Below are 15,848 nucleotides of genomic sequence, written 5' to 3'. Positions count from 1 at the left end.
TCCACTTGTGCAGTCATTGGAGGCAGCCAATTTTACGATAAATCAAACTCGTCTAACGTTGATTCGATATAAGAATCCTATAGTATAGGCGATCGTGTGCAAGCATTTTCTCATCGCAAACTTGTCGATTATTAAATCGATTCAACAGCTGATGATATTGAATCAATGAAAACATGGCACTTGCTGCCATCAGGCTTGTACGAGGTTGGAGATATATCATTCATAGCATTATATATCATTCCCCAATTAGTAAAGTGATGCATTTGACTTGTATTAGACAACTTATCTAGTTCGAAATTCCTTCATATACATATGCGACTTCATTTTCAAAATACATTTCATCAACATATTGTTGTTTTTTCCGTCGATATCTGTTCATTTCGCCAATTTCACATTAGAGGGGCGTCTAAAGACTAAAATCTGATAGACAAGGCAACCAAACTTTAAAGTAGGTTATTCCAAGAAGAATATATCCGTTGCGTAAAATAAATGGTTTTGTTTCAGTCACAAGACAGAAGTAACTGTATGCAATTTACACCAGACGCAAATCATCATGCAGTGTTTTCTTCACAACTAATCAAATTACACGCGCGACAAACTCATTAGGCGACTCGGCTTGGCGGCTTGGCGCCTTTGAATAAACGATCGATGATCTGTCACTCTTTTTATAAATAAAAACCAACCAAGCGCAATCTGCTCTCACTCCAGGAGCAAATCAATGAAATATTTCAAGGTGCATGCTAAAAACAGTAGAATATCTCCCAAACCGAATCAGGTATAGCCACGAAACTTTAAATACCTTTAGCCAAGTAATATTTAGGAAAAGTCAAGAAATTTCAGCTTATTAGCACGTATGCCCATTAAAATACATTCGTTTGAAATTGGGGTGGGCACATTATGCCCAACCCCAGTCTTAATACGGTTAAAGTGTTAGTGAACCAAGTCACTATATCGCACCAATGACTGCCGTACTGTTAGATTATATATTGACTTCAATAGATTAAATTAACAATATTATATTAATTAGCAAAAGGCGTATGTTGGCTAATGTTACTTGTTTAACTTTCGGTTCTCTCAAAACTTCCGTTTCAATGTTTTAAAAGCAAACGTAGATTTCATCTGAAGCCTGTTCAAACTGATACTACTTTTAACCAAAATCTCGTGCTTTTCTTGCAAAGTCAAAAATTTAAGATTATAAATTTTCCTGACGTTGCCGTAAAGTTGCAATTTGTGAACTGTGAAGAATCGCCTAAAATTGTTATTTTTTTTCTATCTTGAAAGCACACAATGACATTAACTCAAGCACCGAAATGTCGATTTACACGATGTTCCTTCAGCTGAGACTGCAAATGTCACGCATGAACGCATAGGCGTTCAAAAATAAAGTTTAATTTGCTTTTTACTTTTTGCGAAATATTTTAAATCTAATTTGAGAAGAACCGAAATATTATAATTTATATGAAATGATAACCTCCAATTGAGTTACGGTGAAGAATGTGATTGTTCATTCTTTGAGGGTAATTGTCAGCTACTCTCAAAATTTTGATCTAAAAAGTCAGCCAAAAAAGCAAACAGTTCTGCGGGAAGCGAATTTTTTTTTCCACGAAATTTTTGTCTCATTTACATATTTCTGTAAGCCATAACTGGCTACCGCGCGGCGCGCGTCACTGTTTTTACCGATTCATTTTTTTCGCGCAGTTTTCAAAGTCAGCAGCCGATTTTCGCCCTGCAGGTCCAAGTCTAAATATTGAACTTGAAAAAAACGTAGCCTGGAGACACACCTAGTCTAGTCAAGTTTAAAAAAGTTGAGAAAAGTAATTGATTCTGGTCACTCCAAAAGTAAGTTATTTCTGAATTAATTAACAATTAACCTTAACTCTAAATTACAATAACAATTAACCCTAAGCCATTAAACCTAACCGTACTTTTTTTGAAAAGCTTTTGCGCACCGCAAAAATTAATCTAAAGAAAAAAAAATTGACTTCGATGAGCGTCAAACCGATATCCTCACGAACATAAGGCAGAAGATGAAAACACTGAACCAAACACGCCAACGAAAAATGTTTGCATTCACATGGTATTCATACAAACTCTATGCAAAGTAACAGAAAGTTTGTGGGGAAAAAATTCGCCTGCGGGAAATGTCAAGACTGGCTCCTGCGATGTCAATCAGCGAGTGTGCGCTTGTGTAACCTATTTGCTGTGCTGCACGCGCGCACTCCACCAGTAAAAATAATGTTATGCCTATAGACAGTAAATCAACCTTTTTTTTACGTAACGTCTGCAAACATAAAAAAATGTTGATTTGCTATCTGGGTAGTTTTATTTACTGTCGCTTTCTTTTAGCGGCAGGGCTTTTAGTCTTTTAGCGGCAGGGCTCATTTTTAATTTTATATCAAGTTTACAATGTCATCACATTATTACCCGACTTATTCTCACTGCGTCATGCCAAAAAAGAACAATCGCTATCGTCTTTAAAGTCTCTGGTTTGACCCGAACTGCTTAATCCCGAACAGAACTGAAATGAGATCTACCAGTATTAGAGCAGAAGGCAAAACCATTCGGTCACTGAGTTGGTTCACTCGAGCAGTGATAAATAACGTAAATAGGACGTGAAAAAAAATGAATAAGTTTTCATGAGGGGTGTAATTCTTTTCAGATGAAAAATTGCAAAAACGGAAAGTATTTCTTTCAGAGATGTATAAAAAAACTCGAGAAGTTGCTGCAAGTAAGTAAATGTTTTTACTCAGTCAACACAATTTTCTATGCTAAGGATGTTTTATCAATTTTGAGGTGGCCTATATTCAGGCAACTGAAAACCAATATTGCATCGTTGTTTTTTTAAGTAGTTTTGTTTATAAAAGTGTTTAAATTTCAGGTTAAAAATAATCAAAAAATGAAAAATGCCAAGTGAATCAAATCAGCCATGTTAGGAAACAAAGGCTCTAGCAGCAAATATTAGTGTAGATATAAGCACGGTAAGCATAAGAGCATAACAAGTAAGCTGCACCTTACAAAATAAAGTGGAAAATCGTGATCTCTAGTTCACATTCAAGCAACAGTACTTCTTTTTTTCAGGCAGCACGAAATTTTCAAATTGAAGTAACTCAAACAGATTTTTCTACAAAGGTCTAACTTATCACAAGTTAATAAATATTTGTCAACCATCTCACTAATAGTGAGTAGCGTTGACAAGGAGATCCAGATGGTACGTTAAGATCCTGCCAGAGATGATTTTATGGTGCTTGACCTTTTCAAAAGGCACGGAAACTTGAAAAACATCGAGTATTCTTTGGATATACGATAGTGTGTTTTTGACGTGTTTCTATCTAGGCCACAAGAATCTCATTGGAAGCCTACCAGTTCCAAATTATACAGTATAGAACCGCTACTCAGAGTCAAAACTGCATACTAAGATTCATTCTACTGGGAAAGCTTTGTGACACTTGACAAGTCATAATAATCATCTCTTCTGGCAGTGAGTCCTTCAGATCATCTAGATAACAGTGAAGCAATGTTTTAGCACTCTCTTCTGTTTTGCTAATGTCGGCTCCAATCCAAGTCTCGTTTAGACATCAACCAAATTCAACTCGATACCTTCACTGTAAAAAATTTTTACTACGCATAGCCATGCAACAATTTTACTATGCACTTTAGTAATTCTTACTAACAAAGTTTGTAAAATTTACAGTAGAGTTTGGTAGTTTTTCCACTCAGTGCATGGTAGAATTTACAGTTTTGTTGTAATATTTACAGTTTATTTTGGCAATTTTTACTCGCTAAGGATGGTAGAATTTACGTTTCTCCAGCAATACTTACGATTAATCTTAGCATTTTTTACTCTCAATTTATGGTAGAATTTACATCTATCTTGCAATAATTACTGTTGACCTTGGTGATTTTTACTAGCTACACATAGTAGAATTTACTTTTCTTTTAGCAATAGTTTCTATCACTGAGCTATAATTTTCACTATGCACAGCTATGCAACAATTTTACTATGCGCTTTAGTAATTCTACTAACAAAGTTAGTAAAATCAATAGTTTAGAAAGGCGCCTTGAATTGTCGTCACAAGCCATAACAAAAAATATGCAGGTCGGAAATCTTGTAGTATACTGTATTACAAACCCTGAAAAGAACGCAAAAACAAAGAACAAGCAGTTCACAGATGCAGACGCAAAATACATACGTTTTATAATGTACAAGGTGGATAGTTTTCGTTTCAAAAGCTTATTTCAGCGCGGACACAAAAAGCAATGAAAAGCGAAGTCCCGATGAGTCGGAAGCAGCGGCATTTTTCTAACGAGATATCGAAGTTAGTTTAGCGGTTTGAAAAGCAAAAGGGAAACTAAAAGGTACACAATATGAACGGGTACTGTGCTACTTTCGACCACACTCGCACACTGTACAATGAGTTTTTCCAGAACTTTTCGTCCGTTCACATTTCTTCAGAACTTTTGATGAGTTTGCAAAGTCTCACAATTTTAGAGTGTACGTCTTGTCATCTACGTGTTTTCGTCTTGGCTCCAACTCATCCATGCGGGCAAAATATCTAAAAAGACACAAACCTCTGAGCCAAATAATATTTTAAACAATCTGAACCTAAAATGTCAGAATGCACATTACCACTTCAAACAACAGGCGGTCTGGAGGAACAGTTGAAGCTTTCATATGTACTAGCTCAGTAATAAAATGCTAGGATTCGAATTCATCGGGTTGTGAGTTTTAAACTACCCTTACCAGTTTTATTTTGTTAATGTAAGGTAGGCAGAAGCACTGCCGCTGTTAGCTTTCATGCAGCATAGTGCACATACTGTAATCGACTGCTGTTTGCTCGCAATCAAGAAAGCCAATGAAAAGCTAACTATAATGAAACAATGCTTTACTGTATATAATTCGAACCACACACGGCAACCTGTGTACAGTATAATAGCTTTTCGTCGAGCGCAGTCCTTGATTATGGACAAACAGCATCTGGTCTTAAGCGACCACGATAGCTGGTTTGGTGACAAACTAGATGCCTGGCATTTAGTTTGTTTGTTTTATTGAAATCTAACAAAAAATAATCTGAAACCATAGAACGACGTTTAGGGGAGAGTGGGGTTAGTTGGAAGGCGGGGTTAGTTGAAAAATGATCATTTTTTTAACTCTCGATAACTTTTTTAAATATTTACTGCCAACATGTGAAGTAGTTTATAAAAACACATAATCCATGTTAGTTTCGATTTGTTGAGTCAAGGCATACCCATTTGGCTGACAATTTTCTATTTTCTTACTTTCAAAGTAAAATTTTTGGCGTATTAAAAAACATCTTATGCGTCGATATCGTTAAAGATAGGCAGAAGTTTTTTGGTGTGTGTCATCTGTAGGTATTCAGCAACACTAAAATATAAACAAATTTTAGTCCAATTCGCCATGCTTGAATATTTTGGGAAAATAGTTTGTCGTATGCTAATGGGGCTAGTTGGAAAATAGTGGGTGGGGTTAGTTGGAAAGTGGTTTGATAACGGTATGACTATGTAGTACGATACGAGTATAATTATCGTCGTGGTATGATAATAAGTAGTATAAGCTCCGATGTATTTGTTGCAGACATACATTGTAAAATTTTAATTTGAATAACTTGGAAAGGGTTATATATACGGCATCACAAGTTTTAACAATGCGTTTATTAAAAAATGGTTTTACGATGATTAGGTGTAGAATTCATTGCATTTTGATTTTAAAGCAGGTAAACATATTTGCTTACAACCCCATGTAAATGTTTGTTGGTTGAAAAAAGGGTATCCAGTTCATTAGTGGGCATTAAACTGACGTTTTTCAACTAACCCCAGGCATGGGGTTAGTTGAAAAATCAATTGTATGTTTGTTTATTTTAAATTTTCATTAAAAGCTGAATTGACTCAATACTTATTTTTGGTTGTATGATAGAGGACACTATAGATGATAATTTAAGCGTCTTCACGTTGTCAGGTTATGCACCAATTGTTTTAAATTTCAATTTAAAAAAAAATCTTTCCGACTAGCCCCACTCTCCCCTACATCAAAGTAAATCTAAAGTCTAGAACTGCGAGATTACCATTACCACTCCAGCAATGAGCAATCCCACGCATGGTAAGAAAATACCAGCAATTATACGAAGCATCGAGATTAACTTCGGGCAGAGGTGCACAATCGACTATTGATCGAATGTCGAGATGGTAAAGAAAAGCATCAACACGTCCTGGCGCAAAGCATGCATGTAAAAGATCCGCAGGCAACTAACAAGTCTGTCTGGAAGACGAACCGGTTGCGTAGTGTGTTCATAAACACAATACATTTGCTCTTACCTTTGAAAAAATTCCAGTGTAACCGCAATTTTGTCATCGTATTGAATGTTGAAAACATAATAGCAGCAGAATAGATAGACGAATCCGTTAAGGACATCTTCACACTTCCAAACCACTTCTTTTTCCACAACGACGAATTGATGCACCTGCAGAATTATATACTCTAGGTAAAACGGTAAGAACCAAGCCCACAAACGATTACTTAACTAAGCTTTGTTTTGGGAAACATAGCAATAATCCAGCGGCAGTCACGTTACATGGGACCACTGATGCAGAGCAAAGCACTCCTGGGCACAACAGCGTTTTTTCTGATCTCCATTTAATATTTTGTCCGTTCATTAGACGCATAACCCGACCAAGGAAATGAACCAGTTATGTACTTCCACGTTCAAAGCCGACGTTTGAACCATTACACTATGTAGCAGCTCTTACAAGCATAATTGGTGAACATTTGGCTTTGTATAATTATGTATGTAGCCTACAATTGTACAGTGTGCCCACTTAGACAGCTTCTGAAGACAGCACTCAACCGGATCATTCCTAGGTAAAATCTGTTTGGATTAACCCGATAACAATGACATGTTGCAGTGAAATGCACAAATAGGTTTACCTTTGATAACAAGAAATTGAGTCGGTGGAGCTGCTTCCAATGTTCTCCATTGGAACATCTTCCTGCAATTACAAATTTATATTGTTTCTAGTGAAAACAGCCTAAAAGCAACACAATGCGTAATCGGAAAGGAACAGGTAAAATTTTATCATGGTAGAGCATCCAGTTCAATGCCTCGCACTGCTTCTGTCCAAAGGAAAACTACAGATCAATGCTGCCTCAAGGATGCAAAGCTACAGTAACTGTGCAGCGTGCAGTCTGGCAAATAAACTTTAGCAACCAAATGTTGTACCACATAGGTTGAAAATGAATCCCTTGGCTAATTTTGGGGTGCTGATTTTGAATCTGATGTTTGTGTTTGTGTCATCTTTCATTTTTTAGTAACCTCACACACCTAAAAAGTTTAAAATACCATATCATATAGCATATACCAAAAAATTACACAAACTTTCCACATCAAACTATTGTGAACCAGTGCTTGTGATTACAGAACAACTTACTTCGTTTTCAAGCTTTTAGCACCTTTTGGGCTTGTATTGGAAGTAGCACATCTTTCAGGTCATCATTTTCAACAAATGTAAGATCAGCCACCGACTGAACACCAACCTGCTTTAGCATGTCAAGCAACACACCAAGAACTTCCGGAGATAAATCGGGTAAAGTTGTTGTTGGTTTTGTTCAATTGCTTCCATTACCAATCAGTTTTCAAACTAGGTTCCTGCAAAACACTACACAAATCATGTAAAAGTAGGATAGGGCAAATCTGAAAATTTTAGAGAGCCGAGTTCTTCTATAAGCGAAATGATGTGCTGAATCCAAAAATGACCGTACTTATTATTAGATCAAAGAGGTCCATTGTTATGGATTTTCTCAAATATATTAACAGCTGCAAACTGGTGCAGGATGTCTTCAATTGTACCGGGTTCTACTTTTGCTTGCAGAAGTAACTTTTTTAACAAATTATTTGAATGCATTACTTGTAACGTGTTTATTTTTCCTGAGTGACAATATCACCCGCAGTGCTGCTTGGCACGTGTTGTTTGTATAGAAAAAACTGATAAAATGATGCATATTCCTTGATTCAACAATCAACATTTGTGGAGCAGTTTTCTCTCACGCTTTCATCAACAGTACCGGTATCCATTCTGGAATATTTTTCAAAGTTACACCGCAGATGAAACTTCAGATGTTTGAAAAGACTCTCAGAATTGTTGAACTCTAGTCCACAATCTGCATAGAGCACTTCAACGAGCACATTATAGAGTCATTTCATTATAATTCAACAAATTTTGAAAAAATTTTACACCACCATATCTTAGATTTTCTTTGTTTTTACATATTTGGTACATAATTTAGAATAATATTCATAACTGTTGGAATTTTTTTGATACCTCGTGTCGTTTTCAAGTTATCGCAATTTAAAATTTGACATTTTTGCCACTAGTGGCGCCATTGTGCGTGGGAATATTTTGGGAAAATGCTGTAAAGTCACCATTTCTTGTCCAATTATGATGAACAAAGTGTCTATTCCCATGTTCTCATGGGTGGGAAATTCAATTCTGCTATTAAAATATCAAAAAAACAATTGCTTGATATAAAAATCTTCATGTTATTTCTTAAAAGTTCCTCAAACTTTAAGGCCCCCCCACTCCCCCATGATTGCATAAATTTTTTTCTGATTGGCTCCATTTTGTAAAGTGATGGTTTAGTTACCAAGAAATGAAAAATCTTTCACTGAACTTTTCTCTAAGTGCTTTTATCACATTAACTGTTGGCATACCCATTGCAAGCTAATAATTATATTTAAGCTATTGTGAAGTTTGGGATAACAATTATGACTTCAGAGCCAATATGACTTCACAAAGACATAAAAATGATATGGTTAACCTCAATTTAAAATAAACAATATCACACCAAATCAGAAAAATCAATTTATTAAAATATAGAGCTTTTGCCACACAAGTGTGGCTTCTGCAGTATAAATAATCTTATTCGAATATAAACTATTGAAAATATTCAAATATAATTCTATTTGAATAAGATTGAAAATATTCAAATATAATTCTATTTGAATATGATTATACTGAAGAAGCCAGACTTGTGTAGCAAAAGCTCTATATTTTAATAAATTGATTTTTCTGATGTGGTGTGATATTACTTATTTTAAATTAAGGTAAACCACATCATTTTTATGTTTTTGTGAAGTCATAATGGCTCTGAAGTCATAATTGTTATCCCTAACTTCACAATAGCTTAAATATAATTATTAGCTTGCAATGGGTATGCTAACAGTTAATGTGATAAAAGCACTTAGAGAAAAGTTCAGTGAAAGATTTTTCATTTCTTGGTAACTGAACAATCACTTTACAAAATGGAGCCAATCAGAAAAAAATTTATGCAATCATGGGGGAGTGGGGGGGGCCTTAAAGTTTGAGGAACTTTTAAAAAATAACATGAGGATTTTCATATCAAGCGATTGTTTTTTTGCTATTTTAATAGCATAATTGAATTCCTCACCCATGAGAACATGGGAATAGACACTTCGTTCATCATAATTGGACAAGAAATGGTGACTTTAGAGCATTTTCCCAAAATATTCCCACGCACAATGGCGCATTAGTGGCAAAAATGTCAAATTTTAAATTGCGATAACTTGAAAACGACACGAGGTATCAAAAAAATTCCAACAGATATGAATATTATTCTAAAATATGGACCAAATATGTAAAAATGAAGAAAATCTAAGAGATGGTGGTGTTCACCATTTGTTGAATTATAATGGAATGACTCTATAGCATTAACTGGAAAAACCTAGATATTACAACAGACACTTCACTAAATATGAACAGACGCTGGAATTTCAGGTGCTTCTTCACTAAATCTGCTGAATTATGAAAATGTAGTCCACATATAGGTAGAGCACATTTCAATGGACACATTATAATGAGCTACAATTAACAACAATACTTGAAGACTTACCGTAACCATTGCAACTATGTAATGTGAAATTCTGCCAAGTATATTTATAAGTGGCACAAACCACACATCGGCGCAGTGTTAACACAGCTACAAATCATCTCTTGTTTGATTTTGACTTAAATATAAAGCCTATTCAAGCAGAGTAAAACATGTTACAAGAAAATTGGATGAAAACAGAAAGTTTGAAAACTCTGACACTACCTCTACTCTGAAACTTCGTTTGACTGCGGTATTCCTGTTAATAGCAACCAGGGTACTACTTATGTTGCATGCTTATTCTTCAATAGAATATTTTGTTTAATTCTATTTTACTGGCTTATTCTACCATTATTTCGCTGTCTCCTGGTTGAGCTATAATCAACTTCCCTTTTGAAACTGTTTTATATGTACAAGTGCTTAACAAATAAAAATTCTTGAAAACTGCTGGTCACAATAATCTTCACTGGGCGAAATAAGCTTACCACAGTGTTGTTGATGTAGAAATACATCTCGCCGCTGTAATATCCTCACTCTTTCGACTCTGCTGGTGGCAACAGGTTACAAAAACTTTGCGAAACTGTACTGACACTGTGTCTGTAGTCTGTACAACAACAAGAACAAACCCTAGCGTAAGTTCCCGGATGTCCAAATTCGCGCTGTTTTCTGTTGCTACTTTGGAATCACCTCATTGGACGATTCAGAGAAGCGTGATGTGCCGAAGCATCCTAAGAGCAACCATGCGTATCGAAAGTGCTTTTTTCTTGCAATTCCTGCAAAGGCGAGAGAAAAAACGAGAGAAAAAAGGAAAATTGAAGTTTTTTACTGTGCAGTTACGGTAAAGTGGTGCTACAATCCGAATTGTAAAACTTTCACCAGCAATGCGCAGGAATTTTTACAAGATTTTTTTACAGTGTTTATTAGCATATAACTGCACTTAAAAAGTGGCTGCCCCATGAATCGGGGAAGGTTTGACTTCGATTTGCTTTTTTTCTTCTGTCCTCAGTGGTTCAGGTAAAATTTGAATCAAAGTTAAAAGTTGAACCATAGGCATACGAAGCCGAGCAACGTTATCAAGTTTAACATATTTAAAGATTATTATATTTACAAAACTACGCAACAATTAAATATCGAACGTTTTCGACATCACAAGATGTCCTCTTCAGGAATAGTATACATACAACTTAACTACATCTGAATAAAATACACAATAACAAGACAAACTCTCTACCGAAGCTGTAAAGTTGAAAGTAATTAATTACACATTTTTACGTAGACTACAGTAATTGTAATTGAGACTAATTTTTGTTGTTGTGTGCAGTGGCGTTCGTAGCTATTTTTATTGAAACGGTTGAAATAATGCTTTACTGAAACAGCTTGAAATCCAGGGACTTGAATAAAATGAATCTCAGGATCAATATTTAAAAATAAATTATCTAGCTACGCTGTTAAAACACAGTCTCTATATTACTAGTCTGGAAGGCTAACGAAAAAGGCAGTTGTCGTCGCTCGTGAAACAGCGCCCCTAGTGGTCCGAGGGTTTATTATGAAAGCAAAGCAGCAAAGGTATGCAAATACAGGCATATTGTCTACTATCAATGGTGAAATTGTGCAAGATATTGTGGTTGCAGACTTGTTTTTAACTAATGTGGAATGTTTAGCATGTTAGTTACAGTATTTATCTAGTAAATTTCGTTTGTTCTACTTTTCTTAGGCTTAGGTTAGCATAGTTAAAAGATGATGTTAGTTTTCAAATTATTAAGGAATTGAATTTTGACTTCTTCAGCAGAAGACCAAAACATAGGTTGTTGAAAGGCTGGTTAGTTGCTAAACTTTTCTGCCAGAAATATTAGGCACTGGTTAGTTTAAAGGAAGGCACTTGTTGCCAATGGAAATTGACCTAGACTCAAGATTAAACAGTACTTTTGTCTATTCAAAGTTTATAAATGTATATGTACAGCAGTACAGGCATTTATTCTGAAGAATTTTTAAAAGATATTGATTACCGGTACATTCATAAATACAGTATATATATATTTTTTACAATGCAGCAATAGGGTACAGAAAGGTTTTTTATTATTTTGTTTTAAAAAGTCATTAAAATGTTGTCACAATGTTTGGAGTCTTTTTAAGACAGGAGTGAACACTGAACAAGAACTTACAATATGTTTTCATAAGGTATGTTGAACTACACTTGTTTACATGCAAAATACTATTCATATATCTTACTAACTACAGTAAGTCTCTTTAAGACTTCTATTCATAAATGCTCTGCTACAATTCTGACGCTCTTATCAAATCGTCTTATTTCAAATATGTCATTTGCAGCTTATTCTTGTATTTTTTTGTTTATGTCTTTTTGCATGTATGGTACATAATTAATATGGACTTATTGTTCTGATGCAAATAAATAGTAATAATAATATTATCAATATGGTATGAAATTTGGAAATCTAGCCAATGAAATACTTACCTGCTTCAGGGTTACCTTCGTGTTGAAAAAGTTAGCTTTCAAAAGCATAATATGCAATTATATATACACCATTACGATGGTGCTACTTTAGAAGTACATTAATTCAATAATTCCGTAGCTATATTTACACTTTGAGGTACCGGTAATGAACGTTCTTCCTTGGGTGCCATTTTTTGCATACTATATATAGCAATTGAACGTAACTTATTTTACACATATGCATTACGTACATTACTGGTATGCTGGCACTTGATGAAAATGGTGCATTACTGAATTCATTTGTATTTGCAGTTGAATGAAGATTTGGAAGGTGAAATTCGCCTATGACAGGGAAATTCTCTTCAAAAAGTGGGGTATTACAGTATTACACCGACATATTGCGCAATGAAATCAACAACCTTAATCTGCCTGATGCATACCGTATCATGACTATTGTGAAGAAAGCTTATTGTTGGACCTGGACTGTGCAAGGTATAGCCTACAGCAATCCATTAACTATGGAAACTCTCTACGAAGGCGCTTTTGAAGAACTTTTCTAGATCCTTGCTATGTTGACGTGTATTGTTTTCGCTGTGATAGTCAGAAATAAAAAAAAAAGAACTTATAAAAAAAGTGCTGGAGATGCGAATGGGGTAATATTTTTTGCCACTACAAGACTTCTTACATGGTAGAAATAAAACAGTTAAACAATCGCATAAGCCAAACTGTGCACTACGTAGCACTCTGAAAAGTATTTAAGCAATTCTAAAAGCAAACTTTGAAGGATAATTCCTGTTATATTTTGTTATCCGTTTTTGATTGGTACAATAAACATCATAGCATACTTTCATCATATGCTTTTCAAGCTTATTTCATAGCACATTACTTTGAAAAATAAAATAGGCTTTCTATTAACACCGTAACTTAAATAAAGCGCAGTATGCCGGAGTAGTTAATCTAATGTTCACTCTCGACATTAGATCCCTTCACTGCAGAGTACTTTACCATATCTGAAGTTTTGACGGTACTGCTAAACATTCGAACTGTAGGCGCGGTATCCCGGGACTACAGAGAAGGGGACTTCCGACTCAAAAACGGCATGGGCCTTAAGAGGGTTACTACCGCTCAAACGAAAATCAACAAAAGATAACATCTAAACGTCTTTCTGTTTCATGTAACATCTTTTAAGGGTACTCAGCACAAAATTGAGTAAGCTGTGGCTATATTTACACTATATAGTGTAATAATTACTTCAATAGTGTTGCCAGATAAGGAATTCTGGTCTAATTTGAGAAAAGTTTAAAGCTGTTGAAAACAAAAACATGAATTTTGTAAATTTTTTTAGTCCTGGGCAAAGATGAAAACGCTAAATCTTATTCCTAACTCTAACCCTTACCTTAACCCTTCCTAACTCTAGTAATCGCCAATAGGCTACTATACGACCATATATATTCATTTTTTTGGAAAATTAAACAAAGATAATGAATACTGCTGCAACGCCAACATTGTTAGGCCTATGTGTTTCCGGTGGCTCCAGGTCCCCTGCTGCCATGGGCAAGCATATTAACCCTTGAAATGGGGGGTATCGCGACTGCCACGTCGCTCATTGTTGCCTGGTTTCGGAGGATGTTTGAAGTTCCTTGATTGGGGTAGGATCTCTACACAAACATATAGAAAATAATGTAGTGCAGTCGAGCATCTGTAGGAGCAGACAAACCTCCACGATCAGCTAACTCAAACAACTGGGCATATTCCTCTGGTACACAGTCTTGGATTTTATGTACATTTATAATCTTGCACAAGCAATTCTTTGCAAGCCGAGCACTTTCTTCGGTGAGATTCACTACGTCCAATGTATCCACTAACAAAGCATGTAACATTAGCATCAACAATTCAACATCAGATAAATCATCTATGCTAACTACAACAAAGAAATCATCAAGCCATTTGAAAGAGAAGGCGTCTGAAATTTCTGGAGGAGATTGGTCAGAGGAAACCAGGCAAGATGCTGATACCAAAGCTTGCTGTTGTAACAAACTTAAACAACAAACTTTTTTTCTGACTCGAGTAGCTGCTTTACTGACATGAAGTTACCTCCATTGGTTTGACGATACCAACTTTGTCGCTTGTGACTTTATCGCTTTAAATTACTGAACCTGCATACTTACCGCTACCGTAATCAAAATTGTCTTGCTAATGCTCTTTGTTTACAAATTATTTTTGGGACTTGGGAGTGACTATTTTGAGTGCCACAGATTGAAACATATCAACTTTTCGTTGTAGGCTATCACTAAATAAAACAACTTTATACACTTTTTTAAAATAAGTGTCAACTGAATTAGTTGATCAATCAATGTTTTTGGAAATGATGCTGGCTAAGTAGCATCTGCCAATTACGGTACTAATTTCAAGCCTACTTCAGCTTAAAGCTTCCGCAAATATTTAGTAATTAAACCCTTCAATTATTAAGCTGATGTATATACTTGGTACATTGAAACTTATGAACTTTAAAGACCACTACTTCAAACTATAAAGTAATCAATTCCTTAGTAATTTAAAAACTCACATCACATTTTAACTACTTGTATAGTCATGCTAGATATTAACTGTAACTAACATCCTAAACATTCTACATTAGTTAAAAACAGTCTGCAACCACAATATCATGCAGTTTCACCGTTGGTAGTTGGCAATATGCCTGTATTTGCATAGCCTACCTTACAAGCAGATTCTGTGATTTGACCACAATCCCTATATTGAAAACTTAAGACCAACTTAGTAGGATAATCTGGTAATAAAAAAAATTAGCCTAGGCCTATTTTGCGGTAATCTGCAAATAAGAATTTAGCCTACTTAAAGTTAAAACAACCTGCAGTTGACATTACTCGGCTAACCCTGCCTAGACTTTTGGCTACGAATTGCAAAGAACCAACTTGCCACTTGAGGCGCTGTCTCAAATCCTAAGACACACCCTTGCATAGCAACGCCATTGAGCTTCCAGACTAGTAATATAGAGACTGTGGTTAAAATGTCTCGATGCTGCTAACATGTCACAGTTAACATATCCCTACCCGTATAAGTTACTATATTCAATTCAATTTTTATTTATCTTTGTTGGAACGCAAAAGAAACGAAACTTCGAAGCTTTATATGACCTATATTTTTATGAATAGCAACATTAAAATCATTCAATGGCCTACATAACTACAGCTGATTGCCTTTTTGTTCAAGTGGAGTGATTTTGAAAGCAAATAAAGGAAGTGTTTTGTCAAACTGTCCTTTTCAATTTTTAAAGTTTCTTAGGAAACATTTTATTTCCTTTTACAAACTTAAAATAGAATACTCACTAGACAAAACTTTAAAAATGATTTAATCTGGTGTAGCTTCAATAAAAAATCCAAACAATCCATTTACCTGGCATTATAGTCTAAGCGTAAAACGTATTGACCTGGAATAAATTGCGACCTTAACAAATTAGGTATCGTTGGAAAGCTTAACTCG

The 15,848-nt window shown here is 35.2% G+C and overlaps 4 protein-coding genes and 1 long non-coding RNA gene across 10 annotated transcripts in view; 3 read left to right on the top strand and 2 right to left on the bottom strand.

The window, feature by feature from the left end:
• LOC145774829 (uncharacterized) overlaps positions 1 to 15,848 on the top strand; it is a 395,287-nt gene that overhangs the window by 16,541 nt on the left and 362,898 nt on the right. The window lies entirely within an intron of this gene.
• Positions 1 to 15,848, top strand: part of LOC145786235 (uncharacterized) — a 370,479-nt gene that overhangs the window by 156,565 nt on the left and 198,066 nt on the right. The window lies entirely within an intron of this gene.
• Positions 1 to 15,848, bottom strand: part of LOC145766021 (ATP-citrate synthase-like) — a 363,348-nt gene that overhangs the window by 242,300 nt on the left and 105,200 nt on the right. The gene's annotated exons all lie outside the window — the stretch shown is intronic.
• The window catches only part of LOC145788470 (uncharacterized), a 181,011-nt gene that overhangs the window by 130,203 nt on the left and 34,960 nt on the right, over positions 1 to 15,848 (top strand). The gene's annotated exons all lie outside the window — the stretch shown is intronic.
• On the bottom strand, positions 4,259 to 10,012 carry LOC145768381 (uncharacterized). Its single transcript, XR_014288932.1, has 5 exons — positions 9,920 to 10,012; positions 7,441 to 7,658; positions 6,941 to 7,002; positions 6,331 to 6,476; positions 4,259 to 4,553 (listed from the first exon to the last, which is right to left on the bottom strand). It is a non-coding gene; the product is annotated as an uncharacterized LOC145768381 (long non-coding RNA).

This window comes from Aplidium turbinatum, chromosome 1, assembly GCF_918807975.1.
Source record: "Aplidium turbinatum chromosome 1, kaAplTurb1.1, whole genome shotgun sequence".
In the NCBI taxonomy this organism is placed as follows: domain Eukaryota; kingdom Metazoa; phylum Chordata; class Ascidiacea; order Aplousobranchia; family Polyclinidae; genus Aplidium; species Aplidium turbinatum.
This window is presented reverse-complemented; position numbering and strand designations above follow the sequence as displayed.